Source organism: Mustela nigripes, chromosome 2 (genome assembly GCF_022355385.1).
Source record: "Mustela nigripes isolate SB6536 chromosome 2, MUSNIG.SB6536, whole genome shotgun sequence".
In the NCBI taxonomy this organism is placed as follows: Eukaryota; Metazoa; Chordata; class Mammalia; order Carnivora; family Mustelidae; genus Mustela; species Mustela nigripes.
In genome coordinates this window covers 8070286-8081260 of record NC_081558.1, presented here as the reverse complement: position 1 = coordinate 8081260, position 10975 = coordinate 8070286, and the positions used below count along the sequence as shown (strand labels likewise).

The following is a 10975-nucleotide window of genomic DNA, read 5'->3' as shown; positions in this document are numbered from 1 at the left end:
GCCGCCGCCGCCGCCGCCGCCGAGCGAGGGTAAGTCTCGCGCGCGCGCCCGCCCGTCTCGGCCGCCCCCCCACGCCGCCCGCGCACCCGCTGCGCGCGCACCCGCCAGCTCCCCTCCCCCCCGACAATCGGCTTCTCTCGCTTCCGCCGCCCGCCCGGCCTCGTGCGCGCGCCTGCCCGCCCTTCCGCTCCCAGTGCGCGTGCGCGTCCGCTCGGGCCTTCGGGGACGTGGGCGGGACGAGAAGGAGCAGGCGCTCCTGATGTACCACCCAACTCAGTCCGGGAAGGTCTCGCTCATGCGCACCGGGGTCTTCGTCCTCACGCAGCGTCCCCACGCCGCGGAGCATGCGCAGAGCAGGCGCCACTGCGGCGGCTATGGTGGTGGTGGTGGTTCTTCTCGCGGCTGTGACGGGAGGTTGGGGGAGGGGACGGAATGGCGGCGGGGTATGCGGGGAAGAGTTGGCCGAGGGTCCTTGAAACTCGGAAGTGAAGACCGAAGGCCGTGCGTGAGGGCGGGAGGCAGGCAGCCTGGACTGGGGCTGAGACTAAGTGGCTCTTGGGACAAGGGCCGGTCTGGGAGCTTTTCTTCATTTCTGGTCGGGGGATGGCGGGGTCTGTTGGGCAAGGCCAGGTGGACCTCGATCGTGGCTGCCTTTTCATTAGCACTTACCCAGCACTGTTCGTTTGCTAAATATTTTTTTGACCTGCTGCTAAGCCCCAGACGCAAGTCTTGTGGCACCGCATAGACGAAGCAACCATGTTAACCGTTGTCGAGCTCTGCTAGGAAAGCAAGTAAGAGGCAAAAGAAATAAGTAGAATATATTGTGTTGAGATGGAAACATGGACAGTCGTGGGAATTTTAGTTGTTTGTTTGGTTTTTTTTAAAGATTTTATTTGACAGATCACAAGTAGGCAGAGAGGCAGGCGGTGTGGAGAGGGGGGAAGCAGGCTCCCGGCCAAGCAGTGAGCCCTATGCGTGGCTCGATCCCAGGAGCCCGAGAATATGACCTGAGCGGAAGGCAGAGGCTTTAACCCACTGAGCCACCCAGGCGCCCCAGTCGTGGGAATTTTAAATGGGGCAGCCAGAGAAGGTGTCACTGGGAAGATGTTTGAATCAAAAGGTGAAAGCAGTGAGGGGCAGAGCCTTGTTCTAAATACGAAGGCCCTGAGCCTCTAGGCCGCTTCTCTGTGTTTTGAAAGTGTCTCCAGTGCCACATCCTTTAGTCCTGCAGGTGGGCAAGTGCTCCCCAAAGTCAGGGCCCACAGCTTGTGCCTGTCCCTATTCCTGTCTCTCAGGCCTGCTTTTACTCATTTTCAGGTCTCAGCTGACCACCTCAAGCCTCCACTGCTTTTGATTACTGCTTCCTTTTCCTTCACATTTCCTGGATGCTCTGTTGATTGTCTGTCTCCCTCCTCTCAATGTAATGGCAAAGATGTTACCAGTTCTAGTCACCAGTGAATACCCACTGTCTACATCTACATAAACCATACACAAACCAAGCAACTTGATGTTCTCCTCCCCTATGTACATGATACTTCAAATTTTTTATTGAAAGAATAATATAGATTGGCTGCCAATTAAGTGAATTTCATACCAGCATCAGCTCATTGCTTCTTTCTAAGCCGCTTGCAATAGAGGGTAGACAGTGAGATCTCATGCTGGAGTCGGAAAAGACCTGAATTTGAAACCTGACTCCATTGTCAGTAGCTGAGTGATGCCAGGAAAATTTACTGGACTCACCTACACTTTCCTTTTCTTCACCTGTGCACTGGAAACAAGCATGACCACAGATTGGTTAAGAGGAATCCATGAAAACAGGCCACCTGGAAGTTCTCTGAACCTTAGCTCATAATATTGAGTAATGCACAGTAGATGGGCAAGTGGAGTCTGAACCTCAGTATCTCTCCCTCAGGTAGTGGTTAAGTGTCCTTGACTTGCTAAACACAGAGGTGGTCCCTGGCCTCCAGTGGTGCACTGAGCAGACAGTGTTCCTGCTGATGGTGTGGGTAGTACATGAGCTCAGCTGGCTGTCTCCCATGTTGACCAGCTAATACATGATAGGAAAATGTAAGTGCAATGGAAGGAAAGCCCTAGGCGCAATGCAATCATAACATGGGGCACTCCTGGGTGTATGCCAACTCCCAAAGGATGAGCAGGAGCAGGGAGAAGGAGGGCACTGGGTAGAGGAAACAGGATGTGCCAAGATCCTAAAGAAAAGAATGTAGGAAGAGAACTCATTCAGCTGAGAGGGAGGTAAGCACCAGTTACGTTGGGCAGGGAGGGCCTCGTGAGCTTTTCCTGGAGTGCAGTAGGAAGCAATTAAAAGGCTTTAATCAGGAGATTCCCATAGTTGCTCATGCTGCATGCAGGGTGGAGACTGGGTTGAAGGAGGACAGGAAGTAATGAGTCCCTTTAGGCCATTGGCATGGCCCAGGATGGAGAGGACAGTGGCCTGCACTAGAGCGAAAGTGGCACAGGTAAAGTGAGAGGAAGTCGGAAGTAGAATGGATAGAAACCCAAGAAATAGACCTGAGAGGTGAGCCTGCGAGCAGCTTTCTCTGCCCGTGAGACAAGGGGGACGTGAGAATGGGGGCAAGGGAGGGGCGAGAGTCTGGCTTTCAGGCCAAGATGTCTGTTGGGAGCAAGTTCATAGACCGTACGTTGATGTTGGATTCCCAGGTTAAGCAAAACTGTTCCTTTCAGCACTTGGTCTGTGATACATTTTATGTTAATTTCTGTGTATGGCTGAGGTAAGATGGCAGTTCATTGTTGTCCACAGGAATGTTTAGTTGTTCCAGCATCAGTCCTGAAATGTCTGCTTCTGCCCTGAATTACCTTGGCACTTCTGTCAAAAATCAATTCACCGTTTAAGTGTGAGTCTGATTCTGGACTCCATATTCTGTTGATTGAGAGGTCTGCCCTTACGCTAAGACCACACTGTCTTGATAGCTGTAGCTTTAGTATAAGTTTTGAAATCAGGTACTCCTCTTACTTTATTCTTCTAAATTGTTTCAGCTATTCTAGGTCCTTCGCCTTTCTGTGTAAATTTTAGAATCAGCTTACCAATTTCTACCAAAAACTGCTGGGATTTTGATTAGGATGGCATTGAATCTGTAGGCCAATTTGAGGAGAATTGTTCTCTTAACAATACTAAATCTTCTTATCTATAAACATGGTGTATCTGTTTATTTAGGTCTTCTCTAATTTCTCTTTGCTCTTTTCAGGCCTTTCCTACTCAGCTGAAATGACTGTTTTCAAGGTCACAGGCACCTGCCTATTGCTGAATGCAGGAGTCCGTTCTCCTCTGCAATGTCCTTGACCTGTTGGCAACAGTTGACATGTTACCTCCTTAGAACATTCTATTCACTTGGCTTCCGGTGTACCACACACTCCTGGTTTCTTCCCCTCCCATCATCTGTTCCTTCCCAGGCTCCTCCATAGCTGTTCCTTCCACCTGACCTTAAATGAACTACCTCACGACTTGGTCCCCGATGTACATTCACCCCCTTAGCTTCCAGTCTTGCCAACCTTCCAAAACCATCTACATCCTAGGTATCTAACCCAAAGGAGTAGAAAACAAGTATGTGAACAAATCCCTATAAACAAATGTTTATTGCTGTTTCACTCTTCACAAAAGCTAAACGTTGGAAACAGTCCAAATATCCATTAACAGAGGAAAGGATAGACTGTACTATACACATTCGATGGAATATTCAGCCACAAAAAGGAATGAAGTCCTAATACTTCATTCCTTTGGACATAGATAGGCCTTGAAGCCGTGGTTAGTGAAGGTAGTCAGACCCTCAAGGCCACGTGTTGTGAGTCTATCAAGTGCCTGGAATAGGCAAATCTGTACAGACAGAGAGCAGATGGTCCAGGAGCTGGGGCAGGGGGGAGTGAGTAACTGTTTAATTGGTTCAGGGTTTTATTTGGGGATGATGAAAATATTTTGGAACTAGAGGTAGTGCTTATACAACACCATGAATGTCCTAAATACCACTGAATTGTTCATTTAAAAATGTTTAATTTGGAGGTACCTGGGTGGCTTGGTGGGTTAAGCCTCTGCCTTCGGCTCAGCTCATGACCTCAGGGACCTGGGATCAAGCCCCACATTGGGCTCTCTGCTCAGTGGGGAGCCTGCTTCTCCCCCATCTCTGCCTGCCTCTCTGCCAAATAAATAAATAAATTATAAATAATAAAATAAAAAATAAAAGAATGTTTAATTTTGTTATACGAATCTCACCTTAAGTTTTATTAAAAAAATTAACATGCTGATGGTTCCCAAATGTTTATCTCTTGCCTGGACCTTTCCCTTGAGCTCTAGAAACCTGCCTCTCAGATGCCATCACTGGATATTTAATAGGAGTTAAATTTTCAGTTCTGTCACATCCCTCTTTTGCTCAAAACCTCTAGTGGCTCAGGCGCCTGGGTGACTCAGTGGGTTAAGCAGCTGCCTTCAGCTGCTCAGGTCATGATCCCGGGGTCCTGGGATCGAGCCCCGCATCGGGCTCCCTGCTCAGCGGGGAGCTCGTCCTCCTTCCTGTCCTGTCCCTTTGCTGCGCTCCCCCTGCTTGTACTCTTTCTCTGTCAGATAAATACGTAAGATATTACACAAACAAAGAATAAAAGGGAAAGACCAAGAGAATGGGAAGACGAGCCACAGAGTGGAAGAAAATATTTGGAAAGACACCTCTGATAGAAGGTTATATCCAGGTTGGTGGCTCAGTCGGTAGAGCATGCGACTCTTGATCTCAGGGTGTGAATTCAGACTCCTCGAGCTGCATATTTGGTGTAGGGATTACTTAAAACCTTGAAAAATAAAATAAAATAAAATAAAATAAAACCTTGAAAACAAGACTGTTATCCAAAATGTAAAGCCCTAAAACTCCCACAATAAGAAAATGAACAACCTCATTAAAAAATGGGGCAAACCCGAACAGACAACCAGAGATGGCAAATAAGCATGTGAAAAGATGTTCAACTGCCATTGAGGAATTGCCAGTCCAAGCGCCAAGGACATGCTACCCTACGCCTATTAGAACAGGGTAAATCCAACTTGGGAAACACAAAAAATGCCCACGAGGGTATGGAGCAGCAAGAACTCTCATTCTCAGCTGGTATGAATGGAAAATAGTACAGCTACTTTGGAAGATAGTTTGGCAGTTCCTTGCAAAAACACTCTTCTGGGGGCGCCTGGGTGGCTCAGTGGGTTAGGGCCTCAGCCTTCGGCTCAGGTCATGGTCCCAGGGTCCTGGGATGGAGTCCCATGTCCGGCCCTCTGCTCAGCAGGGATCCTGCTTCCCTTCCTTTCTCTCTCTCTGCCTGCCTCTCTGCATACTTGTGGTCTCTGTCTGTCAAATAAATAAATAAAATCTTTAAAAACAAAACAAAACAAAAAAACACTCTTCTGTATGACCCAGTATTCGTACACCTTGATAATTACTCTAAAGAGTTGAAGACAGGTCCACATGAACGCCTGTATGGGAATATTTATGCCACCTTTATTCATAGTTGTCAAAACTTGGAAGTAGCCAAGATGTCCTTCAGCAGCTGAGCAGATAACCTGCAGTCCGTGCAGACAATGGAATAATAGTGTTAAAAGGAGATAAGCTGGGGCTCCTGGGTGGCTCAGTCTGATAAGCATCTGCCTTCCGTGGAGGTCATGATCCCAGGGTCCCGAAATCGAGACCCTGCTTCTCCCTCTCCCGCTTCCCCTGCTAGTTCTCTCTTACTCTCTTTTTTGTAAAAAAAAACCCCAAAGTCAGGCATCCCCAGGGGCTACCAGGCCTTTCCTCCCTCCCTGACTGGCTCGTTCCACTTCACCATGGACCTCCTGATTCTCTGTTCTGAAGAACACATCCTGGCACATCCCCCTCTAGAGCTTCGCCCATACGCTCCTGACACCTGCAGGGCCCCCTCTCCCTCTGACCCCGGGTGATGTTGCAGAGTACCCCTCCTTCATTCCAGGTTTATTTTTCTGCACGTTCCTAATACCCCATCCTGGAACAGGAGCTTTGTGTTTGTCTCCATCACCCGTATATCCCCCCGGGTTATAAGATGCTTCCTGAGGCCTCACGATTACACCCCCAGCTCAGATGCCCTGGGGAGAATGACCTTGGCCTAGAGTTAGTCCCATTGTTCAGCTCCACCCCTCAGCTCAGGTGTCCTTGGCCAAGTCACCTTCCTTGTCTGCCTCTCCTGCCTTCCCTAGTGGGAAGGAGGTGTGAGGTGTGTGGGGAGGGGCATGCTGCATATGCGAGGGGATGTGTAACATGTTTGCGGCATCACTCCCTACTCAGCAAAGATAAAACTCCCAGATGGCTTTAGCAAGCTCAGAGGCTGCAGGTTCAGGTCCACATCTTGGCCAGTCAGCAGGCTCCCTGCTGATCAGAGAGCCAGATCTCAATCCCAGGACGCTGAGATCATGACCTTAGCCAAAGGCAGAGGCTTAACCCACTGAGCCACCCAGGTGTCCCAGTGTCTTTTAACAGGCAGCCGTGGCTTTAACTCAGCCAGTAACTAGCATGGCATCCACTAAACTCTGCCACATCCAGCGGATACTTAACTACCCACATTTGTCAGAATTTTATTGGTGTTTTATTTTAGCTATAACATGTTTTATTTGAGGTTGACTTTATTAAACTTCTTTGAATTCTTGTACTTTGGGCTTCCATCAAATGTAAGCAACTTTACATATGTGTACATATGAATATCATATGTATACATCACATAAAATTTGGGCTAGGTTTGAAATACTGAGACATTTCACCCCATAGGATATCTGGTTGGCAAATAAGCACTTGAAAAGATGTTTAGTTAGTATCTTAGCCATTAAGGAAACGTAAATTAAAACCACGCAGAGAAATCACTACCACCTATCAGAATGACTAAAATGAGAAATAATGACGAGACCAAATGCTGGTGAGCATGTGGAAGAACTGGAGTACATCAGAATACACATGGGCCTTATTGCAGGTGGAGATATAAAATGATGCAGCTTGTCTGGAGAACAATTTGGAAGTTTCAGAAGAAACTAAACAGACAAGTATCACACAACCCAGTAATTGCACTCCTGGCATTTATCCTGAAGAAATAAAAACATGTTCACACAGAAACTGTGCATTAATGCTCATAGTAGCTTTATACCTAATAGACAAAAACTGGCAGCAGCCCAAGAGTCCTTCACACAGATGAATGATTAAACAGACCATGGTCCATCCATACTACAGAATACCACTCAGCAGAGCGCCTGAGTGGCTCAGCCGTTAAGCATCTGCCTTTAACTCAGGTCATGATTGCAGGGTCCTGGGATCGAGTCCCATATCAGGCATGCTGCTCAGTGGGAAGCCTACTTCTCCCTCTCCCACTGCCCCTACTGTGTTCCATCTCTCACTGTCTCTCTCTCTCTGTCAAATAAGTAAACAAAATCTTAAAAAAAAAAGAATTCCAATCAGCAATAAAAGGGAATGAACCCTTGATTCATGCAAACAACCAAATGAATGATTCTCCAGAGAATTATGCTGAATACAAAAAAAATTAAAAAAGACAATTTCAAAAGGTTACAAAATGTCTGATTCCACTTATACAACATTTTTGAAATGGTAACTTTTTTGCTAGATGGGGACAGAAGAGCAGTTGGTGGAAGGAGGGAGGGCTGATTCTAAAGGGATAGGTATAGTAGTGGCATTGGAACTGTTTGTAATCTTGACTGTGGTGGTGGATATGGAAACCCACCCACATGATAAAATTGTATGTAACTTAATACATACACACAAACAAACAGATACAAGTAAGCCTGAGAAAATCTGAATAAGATTAGTGAATTGTGTCTGTGTCAATATCCTGCCTGATAAATATCAATAAAGCTGGAAAAAAAAAAAAACCACATAGCAGGAAATTTATCTCTATCTTTATCTATAATCTATATATTTACCTCCTGGTTGTGATACTACACATCATTTTGTAAAAGATTGCCACTGGGGACTCAAACAGATATTCGCACACTCATGTTCGGAGCAGCATTACTTAACAATAGAGAAGACATGGAAGCAATCCAAGAGTCCATCAACAGATGAATAGAGAATGTGATGAATCTACACAATGGAATATTATTCAGCCTCAAAGAGGAAGGAAATTCTGATGCCTGCTACAACGTGGATGAACCCTGAGGCCATTATGCCAAGTGACATAAACCAGACATAAAAGAACGAGTATTGTATGATTCCTCTTTTACAAGGTACCAGAGAACAAGCAAATTAATAGAGACAGAAAGTAGAATGGCGGTTACCAGGGGCAGGGGAAGCGAGTGGGGAAGTTAGTGTTTGATGGGGACAGAGTTTCAGTTTGGGAAGATGAAAAAGTTCTGGAGATGGGTAGTGGTAATGTTTGCACACATCAGTGTAGATGTACATAATGCTACTAAACTGTATACTTTAAAATGTTAAATTGCATGTCACATGTGTTTTACTACAAAAACAAACAAAGTGGGGGCGCCTGGCTGGCTCAGCCGGTAGAGCTTGCGACTCTTGATCTTGGGGTCATGAGTTCAAGTCCCACTTTGGGCATAGAGCTTACTTACTTAAAAAAACAAAAACAAAAAAGGTTACTGTTGGGGGAAACCGAGAAAGTGAGGAATTTGTGTTATTTCCTAGAACTGAATAAGAATCAACAATGATCTCAATAAAATTTTCCATTAGGAAGCTTCAAGAATATGTAATGGACCAGAGATACTCTCTTCAGTAGTGTTGGGGAAATGGGACAGCTACATACAAAAAGAATGAAATTGGACCACTTCCTCATACCATGCAGAAAAATAAACTCAAAATGGATTAAAGAGGGGCGCCTGGATGGCTCAGTGGGTTAAGCCTCTGCCTTCAGCTCAGGTCATGATCCCGGGGTCCTGGGATCGAGCCCTGCATTGTACTCTCTGCTCAGTGGGGAGCCTGCTTCCTCCTCTCTCTCTGCCTGCCTCTCTGCCTACTTGTAATCTCGGTCTGTCAAATAAATAAATAAAATCTTTAAAAAAAAATGGATTAAAGACCTAAGTGTGAGACCTGAAACCAGAAAACTCCTAAACACATAGACCATAATCTCTTGGATATCAGCCTTACCAACATTTTTCTAGATATGTCTTAAGTAAGAGAAAGCAAAAATATGCACAGTGAAGGAAACCATCAACAAAATGAAAAGGCGACCTACTGAATGGGAGAAGATATTTGCAAATGATATCCGATAAGGAGATAATATCCAAAATATATAAAGAACTTATATAATTCAACATCAGCAAAACAGATGATCCTAATAAAAATGGGCAGAAGACCAGAATAGACATTTTTCCAAAGAAGACATACAGATGGTCATCAGACACATGAGAAGATGCCCAACGGCACTCATCATCAGGGAAATGCAGATCAAAACCACGATGAGAGGGCGCCTGGGTGGCTCAGTGTGTTAAGCCTCTGCCTTCAGCTCAGGTCATGATCTCAGGGTCCTGGGATCAAACCCTGCATGGGGATATGTGCTCGGCAGGGAGCCTCCCCCTCTCTCTCTGCCTGCCTCTCTGCCTACTTGTGATCTCTGTCTGTCAAATAAATAAAATCTTAAAAAATAAATAGAATTTACCATGTACCCCAGTAATTCTACTACGGGGTATTTGCCCAAAGAAAATGAAACACAAACTATCTGGCCCCCTCCGGTTATTGCAGCTTTATTTACAGTAGCCAAGATATGGAAGCAACCAAGTGTTCATCAACAGATGAATGGATAAAGAAGGTGTGGCATGGCGATTATGTAGGCACATATGCATATATGAACATTAGCCATAAAAAATAATATCTGGCCATTTGCGACAACATGGATGGACTTGGGGGTATCATGCTAAGTGAATTAAGTCAGAGAAAGAGAAATACCATTTGATTTCATTCATATGTGGAATGTTGAAAACAAATGAACAAACAAACAAACAAAAAAACAGAAACCAGGGCACCTGGATGGCTCAGTTCCTTAAGTCTCTGCCTTCCGCTCAGGTCATGATCTCAGGGTCCTGGGATCAAGCCCTGCATCAGGCTCTCAGCTCAGCGAGGAGCCTGCTTCCCCCTCTATCTCTGCCTGCCTATCTGCCTACTTGTGACCTCTCTCTGTGTCAAATAAATAAATAAAATCTTTTAAAAAAAATAAATAAAATAAAGAAGTACAAACTTAGGCCTGGCTGGCTCAGTTGATAAGTGTGCAACTCCTGATCTTGAGGTCATGAGTTCAAACCCCACAAGGGGCAGAGAGTTCACTTTAAAAAAAAAAAAAAAAAGAGGTACAAACTTCTAGTTACAAAATAAATAAGTCATGGAGATTAAAAAGTACAACATAGGGAACAGCCAATAATACTGTGATGACCTTGTGTGGTGACAGATGGTACGTACCGTTACCGTGGACCGTGGTGAGCATTGTGTAGGATCGTGGAATTGTAATGTACACGATTGTCGAATCACTACGTTGTACACCTAATATCCACTACCATAACACTGTCTGTCAACTTTACTGAAGTTAAAAAATTGACATCAATATGCAGATAATTAAACAATCCAGTGTTGTATGCTTTGACTATGACAGAAGCAGTTGGTTTCTAGTGCGGTCTAAGTCTTTTTCAAAGAATTTTTTTTTTTTTTTAAGATTTTATTTATTTATCAGAGAGAGAGAGGGGGAAAGAGCGAGCACAGGCAGACAGAATGGCAGGCAGAGGCAGAGGGAGAAGCAGGCTCCCTGCCGAGCAAGGAGCCCGATGTGGGACTCGATCCCAGGACGCTGGGATCACGACCTGAGCCGAAGGCAGCCGCCCAACCAACTGAGCCACCCAGGCGTCCCTTTTTCAAAGAATTTTTTTCAAAGGTTTTATTTATTGGGGCGCCTGAGTGGCTCAGTCATTAAGCATCGGCCTTCGGCTCAGGTCATGACCCCAGGATCCTGGGATTGAGCCCCCCCC

The 10975-nt window shown here is 45.7% G+C and overlaps 1 long non-coding RNA gene across 2 annotated transcripts in view; it reads right to left on the bottom strand.

The window, feature by feature from the left end:
* Positions 1-4327: 4327 nt before the first annotated feature.
* Positions 4328-10975, bottom strand: part of LOC132009687 (uncharacterized) — a 9549-nt gene continuing 2901 nt past the window's right edge. For both annotated transcript variants that reach the window (XR_009402035.1, XR_009402034.1), the window contains exon 4: positions 4328-4809. This is a non-coding gene — a long non-coding RNA (uncharacterized LOC132009687). The remainder of the gene's footprint in view (positions 4810-10975) is intronic.